This window comes from Oncorhynchus nerka, linkage group LG2 (genome assembly GCF_034236695.1).
Source record: "Oncorhynchus nerka isolate Pitt River linkage group LG2, Oner_Uvic_2.0, whole genome shotgun sequence".
Classification (NCBI taxonomy): domain Eukaryota; kingdom Metazoa; phylum Chordata; class Actinopteri; order Salmoniformes; family Salmonidae; genus Oncorhynchus; species Oncorhynchus nerka.
The window spans coordinates 5,086,519-5,107,914 of record NC_088397.1 but is presented as its reverse complement, the minus strand read 5'-3'; positions in this window follow the sequence as shown (position 1 = coordinate 5,107,914).

Genomic DNA, 21,396 nt, shown 5'->3' with positions numbered 1-21,396 from the left:
CTACCACCCTCTCTACTCTCTCTACCTCCACTACTACCTACTACCACCCCTCTCTTCTCTCTCTACCTCCACTACTCCCTACCTACCACCCCTCTCTACTCTCTCTACCTCCACTACTACCACCCCTCTCTTCTCTCTCTACCTCCACTACTACCTACTACCACCCCTCTCTTCTCTCTCTACCTCCACTACTACCTACTACCACCCATCTCTTCTCTCTCTACCTCCACTACTACCTACTACCACCCCTCTCTACTCTCTCTACCTCCACTACTACCTACTACCACCCCTCTCTTCTCTCTCTACCTCCACTACTACCTACTACCACCCCCTCTCTTCTCTCTCTACCTCCACTACTACCTACTACCACCCCCCATCTCTCTACCTCTCTCACCCTCTCCTCCACTACTACCTACTACCACCCCTCTCTTCTCTCTCTACCTCCACTACTACCTACTACCACCCATCTCTTCTCTCTCTACCTCCACTACTACCTACTACCACCCCTCTCTACTCTCTCTACCTCCACTACTACCTACTACCACCCTCTCTACTCTCTCTACCTCCACTACTACCTACTACCACCCCTCTCTTCTCTCACTACCTCCACTACTACCTACTACCACCCCTCTCTTCTCTCTCTACCTCCACTACTACCTACTACCACCCCTCTCTACTCTCACTACCTCCACTATTACCTACTACCACCCCTCTCTTCTCTCTCTACCTCCACTACTACCACCCCTCTCTTCTCTCTCTACCTCCACTACTACCTACTACCACCCCTCTCTTCTCTCTCTACCTCCACTACTACCTACTACCACCCCTCTCTTCTCTCTCTACCTCCACTACTACCTACTACCACCCCTCTCTCTCTCTCTACCTCCACTACTACCTACTACCACCCCTCTCTTCTCTCTCTACCTCCACTACTACCTACTACCACCCCTCTCTACTCTCACTACCTCCACTACTATCTACTACCACCCCTCTCTACTCTCTCTACCTCCACTACTACCTACTACCACCCCTCTCTTCTCTCTCTACCTCCACTACTACCACCCCTCTCTTCTCTCTCCACCTCCACTACTACCACCCCTCTCTACTCTCACTACCTCCACTACTACCTACTACCACCCCTCTCGTCTCTCTCTACCTCCACTACTACACACCCCTCTCTTCTCTCTCTACCTCCACTACTACCTACTACCACCCCTCTCTTCTCTCACTACCTCCACTATTACCTACTACCACCCCTCTCTTCTCTCTCTACCTCCACTACTACCACCCCTCTCTTCTCTCTCTACCTCCACTACTACCACCCTCTCTTCTCTCTCTACCTCCACTACTACCTACTACCACCCCTCTCTCTCTCACTACCTCCACTACTACCTACTACCACCCCTCTCTTCTCTCTCTACCTCCACTACTACCTACTACCACCCCTCTCTTCTCTCTCTACCTCCACTACTACCACCCCTCTCTTCTCTCTCTACCTCCACTACTACCTACTACCACCCCTCTTCTCTCTCTCACTACCTCCACTATTACCTACTACCACCCCTCTCTTCTCTCTCTACCTCCACTACTACCACCCCTCTCTTCTCTCTCTACCTCCACTACTACCTACTACCACCCCTCTCTTCTCTCTCTACCTCCACTACTACCTACTACCACCCCTCTCTTCTCTCTCTACCTCCACTACTACCTACTACCACCCCTCTCTACTCTCTCTACCTCCACTACTACCACCCATCTCTTCTCTCTCTACCTCCACTACTACCTACTACCACCGCTCTCTTCTCTCTCTACCTCCACTATTACCTACTACCACCCCTCTCTTCTCTCTCTACCTCCACTACTACCACCCTCTCTTCTCTCTCTACTCTCTCTACCTCCACTACTACCTACTACCACCCCTCTCTTCTCTCTCTACCTCCACTACTACCACCCCTCTCTTCTCTCTCTACCTCCACTACTACCTACTACCACCCCTCTCTACTCTCTCTACCTCCACTACTACCACCCCTCTCTTCTCTCTCTACCTCCACTACTACCACCCCCTCTCTTCTCTCTCTACCTCCACTACTACCACCCCTCTCTTCTCTCTCTACCTCCACTACTACCTACTACCACCCCTCTCTTCTCTCTCTACCTCCACTACTACCACCCCTCTCTTCTCTCTCTACCTCCACTACTACCTACTACCACCCCTCTCTTCTCTCTCTACCTCCACTACTACCACCCTCTCTTCTCTCTCTACCTCCACTACTACCTACTACCACCCCTCTCTTCTCTCTCTACCTCCACTACTACCACCCCTCTCTTCTCTCTCTACCTCCACTACTACCTACTACCACCCTCTCTACTCTCTCTACCTCCACTACTACCTACTACCACCTCTCTTCTCTCTCTACCTCCACTACTCCCTACTACCACCCCTCTCTACTCTCTCTACCTCCACTACTACCACCCCTCTCTTCTCTCTCTACCTCCACTACTACCTACTACCACCCCTCTCTTCTCTCTCTACCTCCACTACTACCTACTACCACCCATCTCTTCTCTCTCTACCTCCACTACTACCTACTACCACCCCTCTCTCTCTCACTACCTCCACTACTACCTACTACCACCCCTCTCTTCTCTCTCTACCTCCACTACTACCTACTACCACCCCTCTCTTCTCTCTCTACCTCCACTACTACCTACTACCACCCTCTCTACTCTCTCTACCTCCACTACTACCTACTACCACCCCTCTCTTCTCTCTCTACCTCCACTACTCCCTACTACCACCCCTCTCTCTCTCTCTACCTCCACTACTACCACCCCTCTCTTCTCTCTCTACCTCCACTACTACCTACTACCACCCCTCTCTTCTCTCTCTACCTCCACTACTACCTACTACCACCCATCTCTTCTCTCTCTACCTCCACTACTACCTACTACCACCCCTCTCTACTCTCACTACCTCCACTACTACCTACTACCACCCCTCTCTTCTCTCTCTACCTCCACTACTACCTACTACCACCCCTCTCTTCTCTCTCTACCTCCACTACTACCTACTACCACCCATCTCTTCTCTCTCTACCTCCACTACTACCTACTACCACCCCTCTCTTCTCTCTCTACCTCCACTACTACCTACTACCACCCATCTCTTCTCTCTCTACCTCCACTACTACCTACTACCACCCCTCTCTACTCTCTCTACCTCCACTACTACCTATTACCACCCCTCTCTACTCTCTCTACCTCCACTACTACCTACTACCACCCCTCTCTACTCTCACTACCTCCACTACTACCTACTACCACCCCTCTCTTCTCTCTCTACCTCCACTACTACCTACTACCACCCCTCTCTACTCTCACTACCTCCACTATTACCTACTACCACCCCTCTCTTCTCTCTCTACCTCCACTACTACCTACCACCCCTCTCTTCTCTCTCTACCTCCACTACTACCTACTACCACCCCTCTCTTCTCTCTCTACCTCCACTACTACCTACTACCACCCCTCTCTTCTCTCTCTACCTCCACTACTACCTACTACCACCCCTCTCTTCTCTCTCTACCTCCACTACTACCTACTACCACCCCTCTCTTCTCTCTCTACCTCCACTACTACCTACTACCACCCCTCTCTACTCTCACTACCTCCACTACTACCTACTACCCCTCTCTCTCTCTCTACCTCCACTAATACCTACTACCACCCCTCTCTACTCTCTCTACCTCCACTACTACCTACTACCACCCCTCTCTTCTCTCTCTACCTCCACTACTACCACCCCTCTCTTCTCTCTCTACCTCCACTACTACCACCCCTCTCTTCTCTCACTACCTCCACTACTACCTACTACCACCCCTCTCTTCTCTCTCTACCTCCACTACTACCATCCCTCTCTTCTCTCTCTACCTCCACTACTACCACCCCTCTCTCTCTCACTACCTCCACTACTACCTACTACCACCCCTCTCTTCTCTCTCTACCTCCACTACTACCATCCCTCTCTTCTCTCTCTACCTCCACTACTACCTACTACCCCCTCTTTCTCTCTCTACCTCCACTACTACCTACTACCACCCCCTCTCTACTCTCACTACCTCCACTACTACCTACTACCACCCTCTCTTCTCTCTCTACCTCCACTACTACCTACTACCACCCCTCTCTTCTCTCTCTACCTCCACTACTACCACCCCTCTCTTCTCTCACTACCTCCACTATTACCTACTACCACCCTCTCTTCTCTCTCTACCTCCACTACTACCACCCTCTCTTCTCTCTCTCTACCTCCACTACTACCTACTACCACCCCTCTCTACTCTCACTACCTCCACTATTACCTACTACCACCCCTCTCTTCTCTCTCTACCTCCACTACTACCACCCCTCTCTTCTCTCTCTACCTCCACTACTACCTACTACCACCCTCTCTACTCTCTCTACCTCCACTACTACCTACTACCACCCTCTCTACTCTCACTACCTCCACTACTACATACTACCACCCCTCTCTACTCTCACTACCTCCACTACTACCTACTACCACCCCTCTCTACTCTCTCTACCTCCACTACTACCACCCATCTCTTCTCTCTCTACCTCCACTACTACCTACTACCACCCCTCTCTACTCTCTCTACCTCCACTACTACCTACTACCACCCCTCTCTACTCTCACTACCTCCACTACTACCTACTACACCACCCCTCTCTTCTCTCTCTACCTCCACTACTACCTACTACCACCCCTCTCTACTCTCACTACCTCCACTACTACATACTACCACCCCTCTCTACTCTCACTACCTCCACTACTACCTACTACCACCCCTCTCTACTCTCTCTACCTCCACTACTACCACCCATCTCTTCTCTCTCTACCTCCACTACTACCACCCCTCTCTTCTCTCTCTACCTCCACTACTACCTACTACCACCCCTCTCTACTCTCTCTACCTCCACTACTACCTACTACCACCCCTCTTTCTCTCTCTACCTCCACTACTACCTACTACCACCCCTCTCTACTCTCACTACCTCCACTATTACCTACTACCACCCCTCTCTTCTCTCTCTACCTCCACTACTACCACCCCTCTCTTCTCTCTCTACCTCCACTACTACCTACTACCACCCTCTCTACTCTCGCTACCTCCACTACTACCTACTACCACCCCTCTCTACTCTCACTACCTCCACTACTACATACTACCACCCCTCTCTACTCTCACTACCTCCACTACTACCTACTACCATCCCTCTCTACTCTCTCTACCTCCACTACTACCACCCATCTCTTCTCTCTCTACCTCCACTACTACCACCCCTCTCTTCTCTCTCTACCTCCACTACTACCTACTACCACCCCTCTCTACTCTCTCTACCTCCACTACTACCTACTACCACCCCTCTCTACTCTCACTACCTCCACTACTACCTACTACCACCCCTCTCTTCTCTCTCTACCTCCACTACTACCTACTACCACCCCTCTCTACTCTCACTACCTCCACTACTACATACTACCACCCCTCTCTACTCTCACTACCTCCACTACTACCTACTACCACCCCTCTCTACTCTCTCTACCTCCACTACTACCACCCATCTCTTCTCTCTCTACCTCCCTACTACCTACTACCACCCCTCTCTTCTCTCTCTACCTCCACTACTACCTACTACCACCCCTCTCTACTCTCTACCTCCACTACTACCTACTACCACCCCTCTCTTCTCTCTCTACCTCCACTACTACCTACTACCACCCCTCTCTTCTCTCTCTACCTCCACTACTACCACCCATCTCTTCTCTCTCTACCTCCACTACTACCACCCCTCTCTCTCTCTCTACCTCCACTACTACCTACTACCACCCCTCTCTACTCTCTCTACCTCCACTACTACCTACTACCACCCCTCTCTACTCTCACTGCCTCCACTACTACCTACTACCACCCCTCTCTTCTCTCTCTACCTCCACTACTACCTACTACCACCCCTCTCTACTCTCACTACCTCCACTACTACATACTACCACCCCTCTCTACTCTCACTATATCCACTACTACCTACTACCACCCCTCTCTTCTCTCTCTACCTCCACTACTACCATCCCTCTCTTCTCTCTCTACCTCCACTACTACCTACTACCACCCGTCTCTTCTCTCTCTACCTCCACTACTACCTACTACCACCCCTCTCTACTCTCACTACCTCCACTACTACCTACTACCACCCCTCTCTTCTCTCTCTACCTCCACTACTACCACCCCTCTCTTCTCTCTCTACCTCCACTACTACCTACTACCACCCCTCTCTTCTCTCACTACCTCCACTATTACCTACTACCACCCCTCTCTTCTCTCTCTACCTCCACTACTACCACCCCTCTCTTCTCTCTCTACCTCCACTACTACCTACTACCACCCCTCTCTACTCTCACTACCTCCACTATTACCTACTACCACCCCTCTCTTCTCTCTCTACCTCCACTACTACCACCCCTCTCTTCTCTCTCTACCTCCACTACTACCTACTACCACCCTCTCTACTCTCGCTACCTCCACTACTACCTACTACCACCCCTCTCTACTCTCACTACCTCCACTACTACATACTACCACCCCTCTCTACTCTCACTACCTCCACTACTACCTACTACCACCCCTCTCTACTCTCTCTACCTCCACTACTACCACCCATCTCTTCTCTCTCTACCTCCACTACTACCACCCCTCTCTTCTCTCTCTACCTCCACTACTACCTACTACCACCCCTCTCTACTCTCTCTACCTCCACTACTACCTACTACCACCCCTCTCTACTCTCACTACCTCCACTACTACCTACTACCACCCCTCTCTTCTCTCTCTACCTCCACTACTACCTACTACCACCCCTCTCTACTCTCACTACCTCCACTACTACATACTACCACCCCTCTCTACTCTCACTACCTCCACTACTACCTACTACCACCCCTCTCTACTCTCTCTACCTCCACTACTACCACCCATCTCTTCTCTCTCTACCTCCACTACTACCACCCCTCTCTTCTCTCTCTACCTCCACTACTACCTACTACCACCCCTCTCTACTCTCTCTACCTCCACTACTACCTACTACCACCCCTCTCTACTCTCACTACCTCCACTACTACCTACTACCACCCCTCTCTTCTCTCTCTACCTCCACTACTACCTACTACCACCCCTCTCTTCTATCTCTACCTCCACTACTACCACCCCTCTCTACTCTCTCTACCTCCACTACTACCTACTACCACCCCTCTCTTCTATCTCTACCTCCACTACTACCACCCCTCTCTACTCTCTCTACCTCCACTACTACCTACTACCACCCCTCTCTTCTATCTCTACCTCCACTACTACCACCCCTCTCTACTCTCACTACCTCCACTACTACCTACTACCACCCCTCTCTTCTCTCTCTACCTCCACTACTACCTACTACCACCCCTCTCTACTCTCACTACCTCCACTACTACATACTACCACCCCTCTCTACTCTCACTACCTCCACTACTACCTACTACCACCCCTCTCTACTCTCTCTACCTCCACTACTACCACCCATCTCTTCTCTCTCTACCTCCACTACTACCACCCCTCTCTTCTCTCTCTACCTCCACTACTACCTACTACCACCCCTCTCTACTCTCTCTACCTCCACTACTACCTACTACCACCCCTCTCTACTCTCACTACCTCCACTACTACCTACTACCACCCCTCTCTACTCTCACTACCTCCACTACTACCTACTACCACCCTCTCTTCTCTCTCTACCTCCACTACTACCTACTACCACCCCTCTCTACTCTCTCTACCTCCACTATTACCTACTACCACCCCTCTCTTCTCTCTCTACCTCCACTACTACCACCCTCTCTTCTCTCTCTACCTCCACTACTACCTACTACCACCCTCTCTTCTCTCTCTACCTCCACTACTACCTACTACCACCCCTCTCTTCTATCTCTACCTCCACTACTACCACCCCTCTCTATTCTCTCTACCTCCACTACTACCTACTACCACCCCTCTCTTCTATCTCTACCTCCACTACTACCACTCCTCTCTTCTCTCTCTACCTCCACTACTACCTACTACCACCCCTCTCTACTCTCTCTACCTCCACTATTACCTACTACCACCCCTCTCTTCTCTCTCTACCTCCACTACTACCACCCTCTCTTCTCTCTCTACCTCCACTACTACCTACTACCACCCCCTCTCTACTCTCTCTACCTCCACTATTACCTACTACCACCCCTCTCTTCTCTCTCTACCTCCACTACTACCACCCTCTCTTCTCTCTCTACCTCCACTACTACCTACTACCACCCCTCTCTTCTCTCTCTACCTCCACTATTACCTACTACCACCCCTCTCTTCTCTCTCTACCTCCACTACTACCACCCCCTCTCTTCTCTCTCTACCTCCACTACTACCTACTACCACCCCTCTCTTCTCTCTCTACCTCCACTACTACGACCCCTCTCTTCTCTCTCTACCTCCACTACTACCTACTACCACCCTCTCTTCTCTCTCTACCTCCACTACTACCTACTACCACCCCTCTCTCTCTCTCTACCTCCACTACTACCACCCCTCTCTTCTCTCTCTACCTCCACTACTACCACCCCTCTCTTCTCTCTCTACCTCCACTACTACCACCCCCTCTCTTCTCTCTCTACCTCCACTACTACCTACTACCACCCCTCTCTACTCTCTCTACCTCCACTACTACCTACTACCACCCCTCTCTTCTCTCTCTACCTCCACTACTACCTACTACCACCCTCTCTACTCTCTCTACCTCCACTACTACCTACTACCACCCCTCTCTTCTCTCTCTACCTCCACTACTCCCTACTACCACCCCTCTCTACTCTCTCTACCTCCACTACTACCACCCCTCTCTTCTCTCTCTACCTCCACTACTACCTACTACCACCCCTCTCTTCTCTCTCTACCTCCACTACTACCTACTACCACCCCTCTCTTCTCTCTCTACCTCCACTACTACCTACTACCACCCCTCTCTACTCTCTCTACCTCCACTACTACCTACTACCACCCCTCTCTACTCTCACTACCTCCACTACTACCTACTACCACCCCTCTCTTCTCTCTCTACCTCCACTACTACCTACTACCACCCCTCTCTACTCTCACTACCTCCACTATTACCTACTACCACCCCTCTCTTCTCTCTCTACCTCCACTACTACCACCCCTCTCTTCTCTCTCTACCTCCACTACTACCTACTACCACCCCTCTCTTCTCTCTCTACCTCCACTACTACCTACTACCACCCCTCTCTTCTCTCTCTACCTCCACTACTACCTACTACCACCCCTCTCTACTCTCTCTACCTCCACTACTACCTACTACCACCCCTCTCTTCTCTCTCTACCTCCACTACTACCTACTACCACCCCTCTCTTCTCTCTCTACCTCCACTACTACCTACTACCACCCCTCTCTACTCTCTCTACCTCCACTACTACCTACTACCACCCCTCTCTGCTCTCTCTACCTCCACTACTACCTACTACCACCCCTCTCTTCTCTCTCTACCTCCACTACTACCTACTACCACCCCTCTCTTCTCTCTCTACCTCCACTACTACCTACTACCACCCCTCTCTACTCTCACTACCTCCACTATTACCTACTACCACCCCTCTCTACTCTCTCTACCTCCACTACTACCTACTACCACCCCTCTCTACTCTCACTACCTCCACTATTACCTACTACCACCCCTCTCTTCTCTCTCTACTTCCACTATGTACATATAACAATGTACATATTGCCAAAGCTTACTTTGGATATTTACAATATGAAAATAATAATACAATTGTCAACGGGACAACAGTAACAATTATAACCAAGGGTCTAAACAACCAGACATTGAACAATAACAATAAGAAAACAGTAGAGGACATGTTGATGTTGATTGGTCTGTCACACATTGTCCTTCATCTTATGGCAGGCAGCAATGTAGTGGTCTGCCAACCCACAGCTCTCTGCGTCCTCCCCCAGCAGGACGGGTGGCCTATTCTCATCAGAGATGTCTTTGAAACCTTGAATAAGGGTTTCAGATTTGGGGAAATGACAGTCTCTAATTGTTTTAATTTTTTAAAACATTTTCTCAGGAAATGCAGCTCCGTCTCAGGTTCTGCTGTTGAGCAGTGGTTTCTCTCACTTTTCTCACTTTCCCTCCCTCCCTCCCTCCCTCCCTCCCTCCCCCCTCCCTCCCTCCCTCCCTCCCTCCCTCCCTCCCTCCCTCCCCCTGTCTGTCTGTCTGTCTCTCTCTCTCTCTCCCTCTGCCTCTGCCTCTCTCTTGCTCTCTCCCTCTCAGGGGCTAAGTCAATCAATATCCTCTCTTCTCACCAACCTGAATCTCTGTTTAATGTAGTCACCTGACGTTCACCTCTCCATCACCGTGTGACACTGCTGACCTTCACTGGTCGCCATTTTCATTAGTTTGACAAAGCTGCAGTGTCTTAGCAGACTTCGTTGACATGCGAGCAGAGGAAGCGCCACGATGATAGAAAGAGAGACAATGAGTCTCATGGCAGACTTCGTTGACATGCAGGAAGAGCAAGAGCCACGGCGAGAGAGGGGGAATGAACCTGAATCTCAAATGGCCCCCTATCCCTTATATAAACCATAGTGCTCTGGTCTATATAACCCATAGTGCTCTGGTCTATAGGATCCATAGTTCTCTGGTCTATATAAACCATAGTGCTCTGGTCTATATAACCCATAGTGCTCTGGTCTATGCTGCAGCGTAGCCTAGTGGTTAGAGAGCTGGACTAGTAACCGGAAGGTTGCGAGTTCAAACCCCCGAGCTGACAAGGTACAAATCTGTCGTTCTGCCCCTGAACAGGCAGTTAACGCACTGTTCCTAGGCCGTCATTGAAAATAAGAATATGTTCTTAATTAACTGACTTGCCTGGTTAAATAAAGGTTAAAACAAATATATAGTGCTCTGGTCTATATAACCCATAGTGCTCTGGTCTATAGGACCCATAGTTCTCTGGTCTATATAAACCATAGTGCTCTGGTCTATATAAACAATAGTGCTCTGGTCTATATAACCCATAGAACTCTGGTCTATGTAACCCACAGAACTCTGGTCTATATAACCCATAGTGCTCTGGTCTATATAACCCATAGTGCTCTGGTCTATATAACCCATAGTGCTCTGGTCTATATAACCCATAGTGCTCTGGTCTATAGGACCCATAGTTCTCTGGTCTATATAACCCATAATGCTCTGGTCTTTAGGGCCCATAGTGCTCTGGTCTTTAGGGCCCATAGTGCTCTGGTCTATATAACCCATAGTGCTCTGGTCTTTAGGGCCCATAGTGCTCTGGTCTTTAGGGCCCATAGAGCTCTGGTCTATTTAACCCATAGTGCTCTGGTCTATATAACCCATAGTGCTCTGGTCTATATATCCATAGTGCTCTGGTCTATATAACCCATAGTGCTCTGGTCTGTATAACCCATAGTGCTCTGGTCTATATAACCCATAGTGCTCTGGTCTATATAACCCATAGTGCTCTGGTCTATATATCCATAGTGCTCTGGTCTATATAACCCATAGTGCTCTGGTCTATATAACCCATAGTGCTCTGGTCTATATAACCCATAGTGCTCTGGTCTATATAACCCATAGTGCTCTGGTCTATATAACCCATAGTGCTCTGGTCTATATAACCCATAGTGCTCTGGTCTATATAACCCATAGTGCTCTGGTCTATATATCCATAGTGCTCTGGTCTATATAACCCATAGTGCTCTGGTCTATATAACCCATAGTGCTCTGGTCTATATAACCCATAGTGCTCTGGTCTATATAACCCATAGTGCTCTGGTCTATATAACCCACAGTGCTCTGGTCTATATAACCCATAGTGCTCTGGTCTATATAACCCATAGTGCTCTGTTCTATATAACCCATAGTGCTCTGGTCTTTAGGGCCCATAGTGCTCTGATATATATAACCCATAGTGCTCTGGTCTATATAACCCATAGTGCTCTGGTCTATATAACCCATAGTGATCTGTTCTATATAACCTATAGTGCTCTGGTCTATATAACCCATAGTGATCTGTTCTATATAACCCATAGTGCTCTGGTCTTTAGGGCCCATAGTGCTCTGATCTATATAACCCATAGTTCTCTGGTCTATATAACCCATAGTGCTCTGGTCTTTAGGGCCCATAGTGCTCTGGTCTTTAGGGCCCATAGTGCTCTGGTCTATATAACCCATAGTGCTCTGGTCTTTAGGGCCCATAGTGCTCTGGTCTTTAGGGCCCATAGTGCTCTGGTCTATATAACCCATAGTGCTCTGGTCTATATAACCCATAGTGCTCTGGTCTTTAGGGCCCATAGTGCTCTGGTCTATATAGCCCATAGTGCTCTGGTCTATATAGCCCATAGTGCTCTGGTCTATATAGCCCATAGTGCTCTGGTCTATATATCCCATAGTGCTCTGTTCTATATATCCCATAGTGCTCTGGTCTATATAACCCATAGTGCTCTGATCTTTAGGGCCCATAGTGCTCTGGTCTATATAGCCCATAGTGCTCTGGTCTATATAGCCCATAGTGCTCTGGTCTATGTAACCCATAGTGCTCTGGTCTATATATCCCATATTGCTCTGGTCTATATAAACCATTGTGCTCTGGTCTATATATCCCATAGTGCTCTGTTCTATATATCCCATAGTGCTCTGGTCTATATAACCCATAGTGCTCTGATCTTTAGGGCCCATAGTGCTCTGGTCTATATAGCCCATAGTGCTCTGGTCTATATAGCCCATAGTGCTCTGGTCTATGTAACCCATAGTGCTCTGGTCTATATATCCCATAGTGCTCTGGTCTATATAAACCATTGTGCTCTGGTCTATATATCCCATAGTGCTCTGTTCTATATATCCCGTAGTGCTCTGGTCTATATAACCCATAGTGCTCTGATCTTTAGGGCCCATAGTGCTCTGGTCTATATAACCCATAGTGCTCTGGTCTATAGGGCCCATAGTGCTCTGGTCTATATAACCCATAGTGCTCTGGTCTATGTAACCCATAGTGCTCTGGTCTATATATCCCACAGTGCTCTGGTCTATATAACCCATAGTGCTCTGGTCTATATATCCCATTGTGCTCTGGTCTATATAAACCATTGTGCTCTTTTCTATATATCCCATAGTGCTCTGGTCTATATATCCCATAGTGCTCTGGTCTATATAACCCATAGCGCTCTGGGCTTTAGGACCCATAGTGCTCTGGTCTATATAACCCATAGTGCGTGGTCTATATTTCCCATAGTGCTCTGGTCTTTAGGGCCCATAGTGCTCTGGTCTTTGGGGCCCATAGTGCTCTGGTCTATATATCCCATAGTGCTCTGGTCTATATATCCCATAGTGCTCTGGTCTATATATCCCATAGTGCTCTGGTCTATATTTCCCATAGTGCTCTGGTCTTTAGGGCCCATAGTGCTCTGGTCTTTAGGGCCCATAGTGCTCTGGTCTATATAACCCATAGTGCTCTGGTCTATATAACCCATAGTGCTCTGGTCTTTAGGGCCCATAGTGCTCTGGTCTATATAGCCCATAGTGCTCTGGTCTATATATCCCATAGTGCTCTGGTCTATATAACCCATAGTGCTCTGATCTTTAGGGACCATAGTGCTCTTGTCTATATATCCCATAGTGCTCTGGTCTATATATCCCATAGTGCGTGGTCTATATTTCCTATAGTGCTCTGGTCTTTAGGGCCCATAGTGCTCTGGTCTTTAGGGCCCATAGTGCTCTGGTCTATATAGCCCATAGTGCTCTGGTCTATATAGCCCATAGTGCTCTGGTCTATGTAACCCATAGTGCTCTGGTCTATATATCCCATAGTGCTCTGGTCTATATATCCCATAGTGTGTGGTCTATATTTCCCATAGTGCTCTGGTCTTTAGGGCCCATAGTGCTCTGGTCTTTAGGGCCCATAGTGCTCTGGTCTATATAGCCCATAGTGCTCTGGTCTATATAGCCCATAGTGCTCTGGTCTATGTAACCCATAGTGCTCTGGTCTATATATCCCATAGTGCTCTGGTCTATATAAACCATTGTGCTCTGGTCTATATATCCCATAGTGCTCTGTTCTATATATCCCATAGTGCTCTGGTCTATATAACCCATAGTGCTCTGATCTTTAGGGCCCATAGTGCTCTGGTCTATATAACCCATAGTGCTCTGGTCTATAGGGCCCATAGTGCTCTGATCTTTAGGGCCCATAGTGCTCTGGGCTATATATCCCATAGTGCTCTGGTCTATATATCCCATAGTGCTCTGGTCTATATATCCCATAGTGCTCAGGTCTATATAACCCATAGTGCTCTGGTCTATATAACCCATAGTGCTCTGGTCTATATAACCCATAGTGCTCTGGTCTATATAACCCATAGTGCTCTGGTCTATATATCCCATAGTGCTCTGGTCTATATAACCCATAGTGCTCTGGTCTATGTAACCCATAGTGCTCTGGTCTATATGTCCCATAGTGCTCTGGTCTATATAACCCATAGTGCTCTGGTCTATATATCCCATTGTGCTCTGGTCTATATAAACCATTGTGCTCTTGTCTATATATCCCATAGTGCTCTGGTCTATATATCCCATAGTGCTCTGGTCTATATAACCCATAGCGCTCTGGGCTTTAGGACCCATAGTGCTCTGGTCTATATAACCCATAGTGCGTGGTCTATATTTCCCATAGTGCTCTGGTCTTTAGGGCCCATAGTGCTCTGGTCTTTAGGGCCCATAGTGCTCTGGTCTATATATCCCATAGTGCTCTGGTCTATATATCCCATAGTGCTCTGGTCTATATATCCCATAGTGCTCTGGTCTATATATCCCATAGTGCTCTGTTCTATATAACCCATAGTGCTCTGGTCTATTTAACCCATATTGCTCTGGTCTATATAACCCATAGTGCTCTGGTCTATATAACCCATAGTGCTGTGGTCTATATAACCCATAGTGCTCTGGTCTATATATCCATAGTGCTCTGGTCTATATAACCCATAGTGCTCTGGTCTATATAACCCATAGTGCTCTGGTCTATATAACCCATAGTGCTCTGGTCTATATAACCCATAGTGCTCTGGTCCATAGGGCCCATTGTGCTCTGGTCTATAGGGCCCATAGTGCTCTGGTTTATATATCCATAGTGCTCTGGTCTATATATCCCATATTGCTCTGGTCTATATAACCCATAGTGCTCTGGTCTATAGGGCCCATATTGCTCTGGTCTATATAACCCATAGTGCTCTGGTCTATAGGGCCCATTGTGATCTGGTCTATAGAGCCCATAGTGCTCTGGTCTACATAACCATAGTGCTCTGGTCTAAAGCAGTGTGCTATAAAGGGAATAGGGTGCCATTTTGATCATATAGAGTATTGCATGGTCCTCATAATGAACACGCCCAATGAGAGGAGAGGAGAGGAGAGGAGAGGAGAGGAGGAGGGAGGAGAGGAGAGGAGAGGAGGGGGGAGGAGGAGGGAGGAGAGGAGGGAGGAGAGGAGAGGAGAGGTGAGGAGAGGGAGGTGAGGGAGGAGAGGAGGAGGAGAGGAGGAGAGGAGAGGAGAGGAGGAGGAGGAGGAGGAGAGGAGAGGAGGAGGGAGAGGAGAGGAGGAGGAGGGAGGAGGAGGAGGGAGGGGAGGGGAGGGGAGGGAGACGTGAGGTGAGGAGAGGAGAGGAGGAGGGAGGGAGGACAGGAGGAGGGATAAGAGAAGGAGGGAGGAGAGGAGAGGAGAGGAGAGGAGAGGAGAGGAGAGAGAGAGAGAGAGAGAGAGGGAGAGGAGAGGAGAGGAGAGTAGGGGAGAGGATCACATAGGCTTGGTGCAAAATGGCCCTCTATTCCCTATGGGCCCTGGTCAAAAATAGTGCACTCTATAGGGAACAGGGTTCCATTTGTTCCTCCCCCCAGCCCCGAGGTCACTATTATGTCTCCATGGAACACACTGATTAATACAGACACTGACCATGATGGGAAGCTATGTCATTCCTATGTCAGGGTTATGACACCATTACGAAGGCATTATAGCACTCCACCTCCAGTATATCCATCATAGAGATTGATGATGTGACAGTTCCTTATTAAAAGCCAATATCGCTGCAGAAAAGCCTTTAATGATGTATAATGCATAATGTATAATAATATAACACGAGGCTGATTCATAGACGTGTTTACCAAAGCAGTGGATTCACGTATTGTCTGGATATTGGATACTTAATGCATGGCTGTGTTTGATTCTTAATGCTGTATGAGTGTGTGTGTGTGTGTGTGTGTGTGTGTGTGTGTATACAAACAAAACTACTAAATAACAACTAAATAATGTGTGTGTAGATTGTGTGTATTAGAGTCTGTCTGTCTGCCTGCCTGAGACATTGTTTAATCCATTTTTTCCCACACGTAAGTTTGCTATTTGCTTGAGTAATTGTAGATGAGTGGGAGTTCATGGCTCTGTATATGACTGTGCGTTGCCATGAACTCCTTACGGACCTGGGGGATTTTGAAGAGACCCCAGGTGGCATGTCTTGTGAGGGTATGTACGGGTGTCTGAAGAGACCCCTGGTGGCATGTCTTGTGAGGGTATGTACAGGTGTCTGAAGAGACCCCTGGTGGCATGTCTTGTGAGGGTATGTACAAGTGTCTGAAGAGACCCCCGGTGGCATGTCTTGTGAGGGTATGTACGGGTGTCTGAAGAGACCCCTGGTGGCATGTCTTGTGAGGGTATGTACAGGTGTCTGAAGAGACCCCTGGTGGCATGTCTTGTGAGGGTATGTACAAGTGTCTGAAGAGACCCCCGGTGGCATGTCTTGTGAGGGTATGTTCGGGTGTCTGAAGAGACCCCTGGTGGCTTGTCTTGTGAGGGTATGTACAGGTGTCTGAAGAGACCCCTGGTGGCATGTCTTGTGAGGGTATGTACAGGTGTCTGAGTTGTGTAATATTTAATTATGCATGCAATCTGGAATGGTTGTCATATTAATAATTATATAATTTTTTTAACTAGAAGATAAGCAGTTAATCTCTGGTCAATCATCAACCAGGAAACACTATCAGTCGATGTTAGTTCTGTGTGTGTAGTTGAGGGAAAGACGTGCTTGCTCTGTTTTGAGCCAACTGCAGCGTTGCTAGGTCTTTCATCACTACACCTGACCATGTCACCAGACTGTAGTCAAGATGGGACAAGATCAGAGACTTAAAAAAAAAATACCTTTAAAAAAAATGTACTATCTTCACAACAACTTTGTCAACATGACTTGACGACGATCATTTACCATCCGATGTTCTACCGAGGAGTTTAACTTCCTCAATTTGGTCAACGGTCCCATGAAACACATGTCCAGTTGAGTTTCACAGTAGGTCTTAGAGAATGAGATGAACCAAACGCTTTAAGTTGTAGATGTATCTGACACCAGTTGATTATGAATCACCTGTTCTGATACTGATTGTAATTTCTTATTTAGAATATCAGTGAGTTCAATGGCTTTGGGTGCTGACACGTAGAGTGTGGAATCGTCTTCTCTTAATAGTAAATTCAAAAACAGCAATCCTTTCACTTTCCTTACTGGATCACCAGTACAAAGATACGACGGTTCACTGGTCAATGTTGTCCTTTCAACTTTCATTACTGGATCTTCATTACAAAGATACGACGGTTCATTGGTCAATGTTGTCCTTTCACTTCTGTGCTTACGAGGGAAATAGTCGTCGACAAACGATCGGCAACATCCAAAGGTTCTGTTTTAAATGACCCGTCAACTTCAATGAACGATGGAGATGTTATTGGGTTTTCTGCCTGTGATATCAGGTAAGGTGCTCCAAAGCAGTGTTCCCTCTAATTTCTCGAGCTAATTTTTAGGTCTTGTGAGCGGAATCTTGAACATCGTGAGAATTATCTGCAACTTCCAGCGCATTTCCAATGAACACTGAGGCTGTTTGTAGCCAATAGGCTGAACCCTTACAGTTTTAGTAGCCAATCGGCTGTACCCTTACAGTTTTAGTAACCAATAGGCTGTATCCTTACAGTTTTAGTAACCAATAGGCTGTATCCTTACAGTTTTAGTAACCAATAGGATGTATCCTTACCGTTTTAGTAACCAATAGGATGTATCCTTACAGTTTTAGTAACCAATAGGCTGTATCCTTACAGTTTTAATAACCAATAGGATGTATCCTTACAGTTTTAGTAACCAATAGGCTGTATCCTTACAGTTTTAGTAACCAATAGGCTGTATCCTTACACTTTTAGTAGCCAATCGGCTGTACCCTTACAGTTTTAGTAACCAATAGGATGTATCCTTACAGTTTTAGTAACCAATAGGCTGTATCCTTACAGTTTTAGTAGCCAATCGGCTGTACCCTTACAGTTTTAGTAACCAATAGGCTGTATCCTTACAGTTTTAGTAACCAATAGGCTGTATCCTTACAGTTTTAGACAGTAACCAATAGGCTGTATCCTTACAGTTTTAGACAGTAACCAATAGGCTGTATCCTTACAGTTTTAGACAGTAGCCAATAGGCTGTATCCTTACAGTTTTAGACAGCAACCAATAGGCTGAACCCTTACAGTTTTAGACAGTAACCAATAGGCTGACAGTATTATTTGCCTGTTCAAAATACAACACCGCCCCTTTAATTAAGACACTAGCCTTTTTTTTTACCTGACTGGCTTTTCAAACACAGCTTGAGATGTTGCCTCCGCAATTTTAATTGTCTTGTCGGAAGCAGTAACTCCACACAGCGGACAGATATGTACTGTCTCCATTAACTGGACTGATAACTCGCTAACTATCAAAGAATATCAACAAATGTGCCCACGCGCAGCTCTGCGCTCTGATCTGAGCTGATCTGAAATGAGCATTCAGGGGTAATGGAGACACCGCTCTTGGGCTATCCCCTTGCCAATACAATTCTACTCCGACGCTCTCTGCCCACAGACTCAAGCTTTAACAGCTGCTTGTCAACAATTACAACAAATCATTGTATAAATACCTCCAGTGTTGCATCTGGTTTCACTTCCTGATCCACATCAGAACCAACATACATTTTTACGTGTTCAACACAAGAGTCCTGGAAAAAACATCTTGTATGATTTCTTGTAAATTACTTTTGGCCCGAACCTTTGGCTTTCCTTCTAATTACCACAGTGCCATGGTCTCTCATTCATCCAATGGTGACTGATATTGCTATGGTCACTCATTACATCTAATGGTGACTGATATTGCTATGGTCACTCATTACATCCAATGGTGACTGATATTGCTATGGTCACTCATTACATCCCAATGGTGACTGATATTGCTATGGTCACTCATTACATCCAATGGTGACTGATATTGCTATGGTCACTCATTACATCCAATGGTGACTGATATTGCTATGGTCACTCATTACATCCAATGGTGACTGATATTGCTATGGTCACTCATTTCCTCCAATGGTGACTGATATTGCTTTTGGAGCAAAGCTCTGCAGCATTAGTGAAGATGACCAGGATGACCAAGATGATCAATATGTTCAAGGTGATCAATACAAGCGGATGCCACAGATCCATCACCATTAGAATACGCTGTAGTTGGTTGAGTGATAAACTGGGTGATATGACAGGCGTTAGTCAGTTAGAAGCTTCAGCTTCAGAGGACATTGTTCAGGTCACCCAGAAAATAGACATCTCTGTTAACATCACATACACTAGCAAGCATTGCGCACATATTATCCAAATAGTGACTAATAGCACTTGGTCGGTAACAGCACCCCAGAAGAAGAGGCTTTAGATGAGGCAGGTGAACTTGTAACCACAACACTTCGACAACATTTGACATGAGATCCTCTCTAGGTTTTTACAGTAATCTGGCTGTGAACACCTCCCCCATAGGCATGCCTGTATTTTCTGCATATGTTATATCTTGGTATTGTTATTGCTTTATCATTAAAGGAATAATCTAAGTGTGTTTCAGAGATGGCCTGTATATAAATGTTATCTGATGTTAGCAAGGTATTGATGTATTTCTAAGGCTACATGTACACTACATGACAAACAGTATGTGGTCACCTGCTCGTCAAACATCTCATTCCAAAATCATGGACATTAATATGGAGTCGGTCACCCATTTGCTGCTATAACAGCCTTCACTGTTCTGGGAAGGCTTTCCTGCTAGATGTTGGAACATTGCTGCCATAACTGCCTCCACTCTTCTGGGAAGGCTTTCCTTGCTAGATGTTGGGACATTGCTGTTATAACAGCCTCCACTCTTCTGGGAAGGATTTCCACTAGATGTTGGGACATTTCTGCTATAACAGCCTCCACTCTTCTGGGAAGGCTTTCCACTAGATGTGGGAACATTGCTACAGGGACTTGCTTCTATTCAGCCACAAGAGCATTAGTGAGGTCGGGCGATTAGGCCTGGCTCACAGTCGGTGTTCCAATTCACCCCAAAAGTTTTTGATGGGGTTGAGGTCAGGGCTCTGTGCAGGCCAGTCAAGTTCTTCCACACCGATCTCACAAACCATTTCTGTATGGACCTCGCTTTGTGTGTGAGGGCATTGTCATGCTGAAACAGGAAAGGGCCTCCCCCAAATTGTTGCCACAAAGTTGGAAGCACAGAACAATCTACAAAGTAATTCTTTGCTGTGGTGTTAAGATTTCCCTTCTCGGTAACTAAGGGGTCCGAACCATGAAAAACAGCCCCAGACCATTTGTCATCCTACATCAAACTTTACAGTTGGCCTTATGCATTGGGGCTGGTATCGTTATCCTGGCCAAACCTAGATTTGTCGGTCGAATCTGGGTTCAACTCTTGACATGGCCGAGCAACGGGTGTAGCTGGAATAGCCGAATCCACTAGTTTGAAGGGGTGTCCACATACTTTAGTAAATATAGTGTATTAAAATGAGCAATTCTTAGCCCTTTCCTGGGAAGCTGATCAGAGATAATATGGAGATGAAAAATACTTGTGTTTGACTAATAGAGTCAGTCAATCAGGCACTAGTGAGTGTCAGATGGTATATGTGAGTGTCAGTGAGTGCCAGTTGGTGAATGTGAGTGTCAGTTGGTATATGTGAGTGTCAGTTGGTGTATGTGAGTGTCAGTGAGTGTCAGTTGGTGAATGTGAGTGTCAGTTGGTGAATGTGAGTGTCAGTTGGTGTATCTGGGTGTCAGTTGGTGTATGTGAGTATCAGTTGGTGTATGTGAGTGTCAGTTGGTGAATGTGAGTGTCAGTTGGTGTATGTGAGTGTCAGTTGGTGTATGTGAGTGTCAGTTGGTGAATGTGAGTG